A 12,252-nucleotide genomic window follows, 5' to 3' on the forward strand; every position below is an offset into this window, starting at 1 on the left:
CCAGAGCGTGGGCACAGTCGGGACCGCAGGAACTGGGGGGAGGGGGTCCCCTACCTTAAGCAGCACAAAGAGCCAGAGCAGAGGCAGGAGGCGGTGGCCACCGCGCGTCCTCGTGGGCAGGTGCCCCATCGCGTTGTGTACCGGGACCCGGGGGAACGGTGGCGCCGGCTGACTCCCCCGGCGGCGGCTCACAATGGCGAACTGGGGCTGCAGCTTCAGACCCTGGGCGCAGAGGCTGCTCCCGGCGGGCGCATGCTGCCTTTCCAGTCCCCCTGCGTTTGCTCTCTTAACACTTCTGCGCCCCGAGTCCTCCAGGAACCAGCCAGGCGCTCCTGTTCTGTTAAAGGATGGAGAAGGTGGGGATTGGAGTGGGCGAGGCTCTGCCGCCGCAAACACAGTGGCTGCGGGAGGAAGCAGGAGTCCGCGCGCGGAGCGAGAGGAGGGGGCCCTGCTACCAGCCCGCCGCGGTCCTCCGGCAGCAGGGATACTCAGTGTGGGCTGCGGACTCATATAGTGACAGCCCCCTCCCAGCCTTCCCACCAGGGTCCGCCCGCTGCCTCTTACCGCGAGGCAGCCCCCACTCCAGGCTCCGCCCCCACCCTCTTCACTGTCTCTGGGACTCAGGAGTTCTGTGGGGTTTCCCTGACTCCTCTTGAGCAGCTCAGGAACAGGTCCAGTCATCTGCTCTCAGTCGCAGAAACACTTGGATTATAGGATGGAGTTCAGTGTGTGTGTGTGTGTGTGTGTGTGTGTGTGTGTGTGTGTGTGAGAGAGAGAGAGAGAGAGAGAGAGATGGGATAGAGGAGTGTTATCCTCTGCTCTTCTACTCTCTCCATCCCTTTTCAACACTCTGATTCTCTCTGTCCCACACCCACTCAGAAGGAAAGGGCACAATTACATACACTTTTCTATTTGAGGTCAGGAATTCTTGTAAATTTTACGGGCTGTCTTTTGATACCTGAGTGAAATATAGAAGGGGATTGAGTCACATCATATTATACATATTTGTAAAGTCGTAAACATTTAATACTTTTTAAAATGTGTAATTATTAAAGAAACTGTTGAGCTTTTCCTGGGTGGTTATGCCATTTCGCATTCTCACCAGCAACGTGTGGGGGAAGGAGGGAGGGGAAAGGGAGGGAGGGTGTGTCATTAAAAAGTGCTAACGTGAGAGATCTTGGTGGTGATGAAATAGTTCTGTATCTTGGCACCGTGGTGGTGGTTACACAAATCTACCCAGATGATAAAATTGCACAGACACACACACACACACATGCACACACACACACACACACACACGTGTGTCAAACTAGTGGAATCTGAAAAGGACCGTGAGGAATACCAAGGTCAGTCTCCTGGTTTTAATACCTACTGTAGTTACCTAGGACGTTACCTTTGGAGGAAACTAGATGAAGATGCACAGAACCTTACTGACATATTTTTTATTGAGCTATAATAAATATGTCATTATGTTTCAGATGTACAAAATAATGATTTGATATTTGTATTACAGACAGCTGCTATATATATGTGTATCTGAGAAAGGCTTAGATTCAATATAGTTACATGAGTATATATGTGTCATAAATTCTCATATGCATGAATATAGAATAATGGTCTGACTTTATGTGAGAATATTGTGTCTGGTGTCTGCATTTAGAAACTTCTGTTGTCACCATCTTCCCCCTCATATGCTCACTTTCCTGCCCTTATGCCCACTCTTTTTTTGGCCTGAACCTTCTATGTTTCTTGGGAAAATATTAGCTGCTTCTCCATGCCTCTAGGTCAGAATCATGGGCTATGTGAAAATTTTATTCTTGGGACTACACTTAAAGGGCTCTGGTTTGGTATATTTTCTTTTTATCTTGAAGCTCCTGAAAGCAGCTTTCTAGTCCCACCCACTCCCACAAGTGGCACTAAAGTGGTCATATGTCTAGAACCAAAATGATGTTTAGGCAAGTGACAAAATCACACTTATAAGGGGCCAACAATTCCTTTTTTTAACAGAGTTTGATTTTAAAGTGTATGTGTGTGTCCATGTTGTGGATTATGGATATATATGAAGATGTGTGTGTGTGTGTGTGTGTGTGTGTGTGTGTAGATACACAGATCTAGGTTTAAATGATATATGAAGGGCTCTAGAAATATATTCGACTAATCATATGTTCGTCTTGTAAATGCAAAAAGAACTTTCAAGGTAATGCGTATTTTTTCCTTTTTTGGCCACACACATGGCATGTGGGATTTCCTGGTCCAGGGACCAAACCCATGCCACAGAGGTGACCCAAGCCACTGCAGCAGTGACAATGCTGGATTCTTAACCACTGGGCCTCCAGGAAACTCATGATGTTTATTTTTATAATAAGTATATTTTGCTATGTTGTCTTTCTCTTTTTGTTCATCGCTTATATCACAATTTGCCTAGCTCTTTATGCTCTTGTGTATATGTACACATGGACCAATTTGGACCATAATAGTAAACAATAAGCAGTAAAGCATCCCCCAGTGAAGTATTTGTTATTAACATTATTAATATTCAATTAAGTGACACTGTGATTAGGTAGCCTGAAGACAGAAAATGTTCTCTACAGAGAAAAGTATTTTACTTAGCTGTTGCTAGATAAAATAGTTTCATTTGTTTTTGTTGCACTTAAAACAGTAACAGTCCTGTGACTATTTCCAGGAGGGACACCCAAGAAGAATGTGAATGCCATATCAGCCATGTAGAAATTTTCAATCCATAGAGCCTGCTGTGTTTCTTGAGCTATTGACTTGTTTTCCAATGCAATACTTCCAAAGGATGGTGAATCTTATTTTGCTATTTTCAAGACTCCCAGTCAGCGAGAATGGCCGCAGGAAACAAAACGTGCCTATAGGAAAGCATGCTTCAGTGTGTTTTTTCTGGAGTTCCCGTCTTGGCGAGCTGAAATGAATCCGACTAGGAGCCATGAGGTTATGGGTTCGATCCCTGGCCTTGCTCAGTGGGTTAAGGATCCAGCGTTGCCATGAGCTGTGGTGTAGGTCGCAGACGTGACTCGGATCTGGTGTTGCTATGGCTCTGGCATAGGCTGGCAGCAATAGCTCCGATTGGACCCCTAGCCTGGGAACCTCCATATGCCATGGGTGTGGCCCTAAAAAGACCAAAAAAAAAAAAAAAGTTTGTTCTGATTTCATTATCACAACTGCTTTGTTAGGTAACGAAGGCTGAGATCATTATCACCAACTGTTTCCCCTGTAATGCTGCTTTTCTGGGAGAAATAATAAATTTGGATGAAACAGAATCTCTTGCCTACTCTAAGACAGGCATTCTCACAAAATGAAATAAAGCTCTCTACTTCCTTCAGAAATACCAATAAGGTGGTTAATGAGCAAGAAATCGGAAGATCTATTTTTTTTTTTTAATTTATAGGAGGCTTCATTTTTGTTAGGAAAAGTAATCTTTTCCTAAATATGTTTTTAAAAAGTACATAGACCTATGTGTTCACATCTATCTCTTCTATAGAAAGAGAAGCAATAGCAGCCACAGAGAAGGAGCTGTAATTCCTTTGAGAGGTTTAATGAGGAGTCAAATGGAACTCTTAGTGTGCCCTTGCAATGAAGTTCAATTCTGTCCTCCAGGGACCAGCTCTAATGTACATCAGTGAGTTTAGTCCTGGCTTCCACTACTGAAATTGCCTACCAGGCTGTCAGCACTTTCGGTGTCACCGAGTTGTATTTATGCGAGTTGCTCAATGACAAATAGTTTACTTTTTATGGAATGCAGAAAAAACTGCAGCCATTGATCTCCACACTAAAATCCACTTAAGAACACAGTAACAGCCATGCATTTTGTCATCCATATCTTACATTTCATGATCCTTACAACATATGAACTGTAGATTATATGTAATGTGTTCTTGAAGACCAGATGATGAGGCAGCATTTTGATTTTCAATTTATTTGAGCATTTGTTTTTATTTTTCTCTGGATGAGCACTGGTTTCTCGCCTAAAAGACGTGTTGACAATTCAAAAATTCTGTCTTTCAAAATGAAAATGATTGGCAGCTCTCAGGTGAATAGCATGTTCCAACTGCCAAGACGTATTATCCTTGCCACTCTTGAAAAAGAGTGATAGTCTCTGCAGAAGGTTATTTTCGCTTTACATGGAAACTGTTTTCTCACTGCCTCTTTTTTTTTCCTTCCTAAATAATTCCTACTAGGGGATCTATCTTTTTTTTTTATTTGACCCTTACATGGTTTTAAGAACAATCAAATAAGAATATTGTATTGCAGGGCATAGGTTTTATGACAGAAAATCTTCCACTCAAAGGAATAAGAAAACATATATAGAACATATGAGCAGCTCTTTGACACTGGCCACAAACTGCTGGCTATAGAATGAGTGATCCTAAATTAAGAAGGTAGATGGTTATTTTTAGATATTGGTCTCGCTTTCAGTTATATTCTAGATTTGCTGTGTATTGTTAGCATTTTCTTTAACTGCCCTAAAATTTAAAAAATATGGCATAAACGGCCTTAAGCAATTTTTTATATTTTGTTTATAGGTGATGCATCAGCTAATGAACTGTTATACTAATTTTTTTTCTGAGCACCTAGACATTGTTATCAAACAACCATCTAACTTTTCTTCATAACTAGCTTTCTTGACTAATTGTAATTCCTTTTGAATTAAAGATGGAATGCAACACTTACTGTCTACTATGTAACACACACAGTGTCTATACTGTGTTACTTTAAAAAGTGGTTGCCAATATATAATTAAGAAAATTTGGTCACCGTATTTCATAGACACTATGAAAACATTAGTCACAGATTCTGAAAATGCACTGTCTTAACTGCTAAGGATTTTACCAAGAGGCATGGTAATATTGCATTGACAATTTTACTCCAAATCAATTACACCAAATCAGTTTTTCATGCTAAAAATTACAAAGTTAATATTCTCAAATCTGTGAGAGATGGGGTAAAGATTACTATAATCTGAAGAGGAGTAGGAGATTCCACTGATAGACTGGTGTCATTACATGTCTTGGCGGAAGGATTTAGAAGAAAAATTTTGAGGAAAGCACAAACGTTCTGGCAGAAATCCCAGTGCCAGAAAGAACATTTCCCTCAGAAAAGGACATTTTAAAAAGTCATCATTGTACATTTCTAGACATGTTTGTGTAGTATGATTACCTATACAAGGAACAATTGGGAACAATTTGGGAGAGGAAGTTGACTGTAGAGATGTCATCTGTTTTGTTTGGTAATTTGATAGTGCAGAGAAAGTTACAAGGGCAAGCAATTAACATATATGTAGAGGATGATTTGAATGCAATCCAATCTGGGATCACTTATGTCCTGTCTATGGCCATTCTCTGCTAACCCACTGTCTTACACTACAACTGTCATTTCCAACCTTCTCCACTCAGCTCACATCCTCCAACTCTCTGCCCTGCAGACTCTTTCAGTGCTTCGGTTTCAATTTCTACCTTAAAGAGAAAATAGATGCCATCAGGTGACAGCTTTTTTTGTCTTCCCTGGCAATAAGCATAACCCCACCCATCTCTGTTCCTATCTTTCCTATTAACAACAAGGAGCTCTTGAGTTCTTGCTGTGGCACAGTGGGTTAAGGATCTGACCGCAGTGGCCGGGTCACAGCAGATGTGCCATGGGGAAGTGGGTTAAGGATTCAGCACTTCCACAGCTGTAACTAACGTAGGTTGCAGCTGCAGCTCAGATTTGATCTCTGGCCCAGGAACTTCCATATGCCGCAGGTGCAGCCCCCCCAAAACCAAAGAGCTCTCTGTCAACCATGTAGGGCTATTCCCCACATATTTTCTAGAACCCATTCCCTCCAGCCTTCTCTGCCTCTTATTTTTAAAGCTCTCCCTTTAAACGTATTCCATTCCTTGTTTTTTTTAACCATGTTCATATCTTTAAAACTGAAGGGAGAAAAACCAACACTGAATCGTTCATGTTCTCAGTTGCTACCTTTTCTTTCTCCTGCTATTTCAGGACCACTGCCCCTTCACAGCAGTATTTTTCAAAATGTTGTTACACTGTCTCCATTTTTTTCACCATCTACTTACTCTTCTTCAAAATACTCTGATGTGGCTTCCACTCCCATCATCTCACCAGTACTACTCTCACTAGGAATATCTTGGTACATATACTAAGTAGGATCCTCCCTCCTTCCTGAAACACTCTCATATCTGATTTTCCATAACCTTGCACATCTCTGGTTTTTCTTTGATATCTCTGGATGTTCTTTTAAAATTTGTCTTGCTGGATCATTGTCTCATCCACTCAATGTTGCAATTTTCAAAGCTTAGTCCTAAACACTATTTTCCTCTGTTTGTGTCCTAGCCAATCTAATGTGTGGCCATGTTTCAATCCAAAGAGTTATGTCTGCAGTCTTCATACAATATTCTTTTGAATAGATGATCCAAAGAGTTATGTCTGCAGTTTTCATACAGTATTCTTTTGACCATGCAGACACATATTCCTAATTGCATGTTTGAAAGTCCATTTGAATGCTTAAAACACCTCAAAAATTCAATCTACAAGTAACAAATGTTGGAGAGGATATGGAGAAAAGGGAACCCTCCTACAATGTTGTTAGGAGTATAAATTGGTGCAGCCACTATGGAAAATGGTATGAAGTTTCCTTAAAAAAACTAAAAACGGAAAACAGTGCTACCATATGATCCAGCAATCCCACTCCTGAGCACATATCTTGAGAAAACTACTATTTGAAAAGATACATGCACCCCAACATTTATAGCAGCACTATTCACAATAGCCAAGACATGGAAGCAACCTAAATGTTCATCAACAGGTGAATGGATTAAGAATATATGCTACATATATATAGTGGAATACTACTTAGCCATAACAAGAATGAAATAATGCCATTTGTAGCAACATGGATGGACCTAAAGATTAATATACTAAGTGAAATAAGTCAGAAAGAGAAAGACAAATAATATATGATATCACTTAAACATGGAATCTAAAATATGGACTGAGTGTAAAAAAACCCTAAAAGACAACCTATGGAATGGGAGAAAATAGTTTCTAATGATGCAACTGACAAGGGGTTAATCTATAAAACATACAAACAACTTATACAACTGAACAGCAAACAAACAAACAAAAAACCAAAGAAAACAACCCAATCGAAAAATGGGCAGAAAACCTGAGTAGACATTTCTCTAAAGAAGATAGATATATAGAGATGGCAAACAGGCACATGAAAAAATACTCAACATCACTAATTATTAGAGAAATGGAAATCAAAACTACAATGAGGTACCACCTCACACCAGTCAGAATGGCCATCAACGAATAACAAATGCTGGAAAGGAGGTGGGGAAAAGGGTACACTCCTTCACTGTTGGCAGGAATGTAAATTGGTATAATCACTATGGAAAACAGTGTGAAGATACCTCAGAAAACTAAATATAGAACTACCATATAACCTAGCAATCCCACTCCTAGGCACATATCTGGATAAAACTTTCATTGAAAAAATACATACACCTCTATGTTCACTGAAGCAATATTCAGAATAGCCAAGATACTAGTCGGATTTGTTACTATTGAGCCACAACAGGAACTCCATATTTTTATTTATTTATTTTTTTAATCTTTTTGCCTTTTCTAGGGCCGCTCCCACAGCATATGGAGGTTCCCAGGCTAGGGGTCGAATCAGAGCCATAGCCGCTGGCCTACACCACAGCCACAGCAACGTGGGATCCGAGCCGCGTCTGTGACCTATACCACAGCTCATGGCAACACTGGATCCTTAACCCACTGAGCAAGGCCAGGGATCGAACCCACAACCTCATGGTTCCTATTTGGATTCGTTAACCATTGAGCCACGACAGGAACTCCATATTTTTATTTTTTATTATTTTTTTAAAATTTTTAATTAACATTTGTCTAATGAGTATCTCCTTCATTAGGCTGTAAACTCTGCAAGCACAGGAATTATGTTAAGTATTTGATGATGGTTTTCTCCAGAACACTTGTCAGTTCCAGGAATAAAGTAGGTACTCGAAAACTATTAGTTGAATGAATAAAGCAATGATATAAAGCAATAATTGTACTATCAAACACTGAGATATGAAGTATTTATGTTAATGTTTTGGTTTGACTGTTCAAGATGGGCAACTCTACTCCAGGTTCACACCTGCTTTTTTTAGGAAACAACAAATAAGGGTTAGCAAAGTAACGATATTTGCACATGAATTATCCTGTGAAATTTGCACAGCATGTGAGATTGGTGAGCGCTCAAGGAGAAGAACAAGAGAAAGCAACAATTTTTATTAGGATGAGAATTTTACTCAAAATGTAGGCAACACTTCAGCTATGGAATGGATGAAGAAACTATAGTCTCTACGGCAATAGAATATTATTCAGGAATAAGAATAAATAAACTACGAATTTTATGCAACAACATGAATGAATCTTAGATGCATCATGCTAAATGAAGAGAAGTCAGACTCAAAAAACACCCACTGGATGATTTCTTTTATGTATGATTTTGGAAATGGCATGACTATAAGAAGAAAAAAACAAAAACAAAAAAACAAATCAATGGTTGCCAAGGGCTGAAGAGGGTGAAAGAAGTTGATTAAAAGAGGACACAAGGGAACATCTGGGGTGACAGAAATGTTCTGTCTTGATTTTGTTGGCAATCATATGACACACATTTGTCAAATCTCATCAAAATTTACCTTATTAAGGAGAAAATTTACTATACTTTTTAGTTTTAACAAAGCAAAAACAAAAAACGAAAAACCCAGGCAAGAATTAAGTATAGTCAAAAACATTCTGTCCCATGACAAAATAGTTTTTTTTTTTTTTTGTCTTTTGCTATTTCTTGGGCTGCTCCCGTGGCATATGGAGATTCCCAGGCTAGGGGTCAGATCTGAGCTGTAGCCTCCAGCCTACACCAGAACTACAGCAACACGGGATCCGAGCCGCGTCTGCAACCTACACCACAGCTCATGGCAACGCTGGATCCTTAACCCACTGAGCAAGGCCAGGGATCGAACCCGCAACCTCATGGTTCCTAGTCGGATTCGTTAACCACTGCGCCACGACAGGAACTCCACAAAATAGTTTTTTTAAATGACTTTATGTTCATACATGCTGAGTATCATCATTTCTAAGAGCATTTCAAAATGTTTAACGATAACAGAATTTTAAAACAAATTCTGTTTGATGATGATGTAATTGGCTCTCCAAAAATATCTCAGGATAAAATCTTAGAATTAAGCTTATGAAATTGCTCATCCCTGTTCCATTTTGTCTCTTTTTAGCTGAGAGATTTACATAGATTATTCATTAAGTCATTCAGCAAACATGTATTTTTCAACTCTTGCCATGTTGGGCTCAGCTAAGATACAGTTATAGACTTTTGGGAGCTTTCAACCTAGTAGGAAAGATGGTATACTAAAAGAACTACCAACAAGATAAAATGCATTAAGTACAAGCAAAAATAGAGACAATTGCTGAAAGCATTCAAGGAAGGGAGAGATAATTTACATATGTAAAAATCCTGGGAGCTGAAAGCCCAGGATATGCCTTGAAATATGAGTGCAGTTAGTAGAGTTGGAATGACAAATTGACATGCAGAAAACCCCATGTCTATTCTTCTTCCTGGGAGCTCACAGCTATATTCCATTTCCCAGTTTCTCTTCCAGTTAAGTGTTGACAAAATCTGAGTCATAGCCTGTGGAGTGTGGCAGAAGTGATGTGCACTTCCAGGCTTGGTCCATAAAAATCTCCATACACAATCCTCACCGTCATCCTAGACAGAGAGAACTCTAAGGACCAAGGGAAGTGAAAACAATGAGATTAAAGGAGACTTGATTGCTGGCATTGGCAAGAAAAATTCAACTCCAGCCAACACATCCTAGACCATGATCTGAAAATTAGAAAGATGTGTATAGATCAGGAGACCAACATAGGACAGTTAAGGGAACTGGGTACTGAAGTGTTTTTAACAGGGAAGTGACATGATCAGAACTGGATCCCTTAGGAAAGTTAGTCTGAGTACATTATTTTTCTAACTTACAATTTATTTCTTTGCATGAAAAATACCGACACTTGGAGTAAAAATTACCTGATACTTTGCTGAGAATTAGTTACTTCGAACAAGTTAAGATGAAATTGATTTTTTTAATTGAAGTATAGTTGATTTACAGTATCGTGTTAGGTGTATAGTTAATTTACAGCATCGTGTTAGGTTCAGGTGTACAACATGGTGATTCAGTTATACATGTTTGCATGTGCATATATATTCATTTTTTTATTATTTTTTTAATTTTTTCTCTTTTTGTCTTTTTTGTTGTTGTTGCTATTTCTTGGGCCGCTCCCGCGGCATATGGAGGTTCCCAGGCTAGGGGTTGAATCGGAGCTGTAGCCACTGGCCTACGCCAGAGCCACAGCAACGCGGGTTCCAAGCCGCGTCTGCAACCTACACCATAGCTCACGGCAACGCCGGATCGTTAACCCACTGAGCAAGGCCAGGGACCGAACCCGCAACCTCATGGTTCCTAGTCGGATTCGTTAACCACTGCGCCACGACGGGAACTCCTGTATGTGCATATATATTCATATAGTCTTCTTCAGATTCTCTTCTCTTATAGGTTGTTACAAGATTTTAAATATAGTTCCCTGTTCTCTATAGTAGGTCCTTATTGTTTATTTTATATATAGTACATTTTTCAGTAAGATGGACTAGGAAAAAGAGGAGATCAAGGGATTATAAATTTTAGTAAAGTTTAATTAAAATGATAGTTTATGAAATACTTATTGAAAAAAATACCTTGAATTCAGGGAAAGTGAATACAGGAAAAAGAGATCTGTGAAGACAAGGACATGCTCAAACCTACTCTGAGCCCTTAACTTGCTATTCACAAGAGCCTTGCCCCAGACGACACTCTGGCCACGTGTTGGCACCAAGACACACTTCAGATTCTGCTGCATACCTCTGGAATCTACCTGCTCTGTCAAGGTTTCAAGTTGTCCTATACCTACTCATGATCTTCACATTGTCAAGGATTGTTTCTCTCTGTTTGGTTTTCTTTCCTTTGGTGCTTTAATTCTACATATTTTGTTCCTGTCTCCCTGAACTCCAACTTTTGCCATTTGGATTATATGCGCCCCTTCAATATTGTTTCTGTGTCATTTATATAGGACCCCTTTGATCTTTCAACATGTTTTTACTTTCTGGTATTATATGAAAAATTTTTTTTAAAAATCTGTCATTTGAATAAAACAAATTAAATAAACATAGGACTTAAGTTATAATTTATTAAAGTATTTGACAGATATTAACTGTGCACTTGGTACGTGTCAAGCTCTGTTTTAATTCTCAGCATAGGAACAGAACTTGGAATGGCACCAAAGCAATGATCTCTCTGATAAGTTCAAGGACAGCAAAAAGGCCAGAGTGTTTGGGATAGAATGTCTGGGGGGACATTGGTGGTAGAAAAGGTGGGAGGTGTTGAGGGAAGTTTGCACAGGACTTTGAAGATCATTACTGGGACTTTGGCTTTGAACCAGATGGAAAACTAGTTCAGAGTCTTGTGCGGAGAAGTTATGTTGTCTTAGATGCACACTTAAATTCTGTGATGAGAACATACCCTTGGAAGCAAGGGCAGAAGGCCAGTTAGCAGGTTGCTAGATAAGGCAAGTAAGAAATAACGTGTGGTGGAGATGCTAAGAAATTCTGAGGATCTATATAGGCTTTTGTAGGCAAGAATGAAAAAAAAAAAAAAACTGCTCGGGAATCAGATATAAAATTTAATGAGAACAAGGGAAAAAAAGAGGAATCTGAGATGACACCCAGGTTCTTGGCCTAGACAGAAAGGATGGATGTGCCATCATTTGGTTAAAGGAAGTCTGGGCTGGGCTAGGTTTTGAGAGCAGATTAGGAGTTCAGTTTTAGATATGTTAACTTTGAATATTTATTAGGCATATAATTAGAGATGTGGATAGGAAGCAGACAAATCATCCTGGAAATGAAGTGTTAGGTCTGGACTGAAGTAATACATGCAAACATCTTTAAAGTATAAAACGATATTTTGAACTTTGAAACTGTTTGAGATCACCAAGGAAGAGTATAGATACCGGAAAACAAATCCAAGAATCAAGAATTAGATTTATCTGGAGTTCACTTTGTGGCTCAGTGGTTAACGAATCCGACGAGGAACCATGAGGTTGTGGGTTCGATCCCTGGCCTTGCTCAGT

This window comes from Phacochoerus africanus, chromosome 7 (assembly GCF_016906955.1).
Source record: "Phacochoerus africanus isolate WHEZ1 chromosome 7, ROS_Pafr_v1, whole genome shotgun sequence".
Taxonomy (NCBI): domain Eukaryota; kingdom Metazoa; phylum Chordata; class Mammalia; order Artiodactyla; family Suidae; genus Phacochoerus; species Phacochoerus africanus.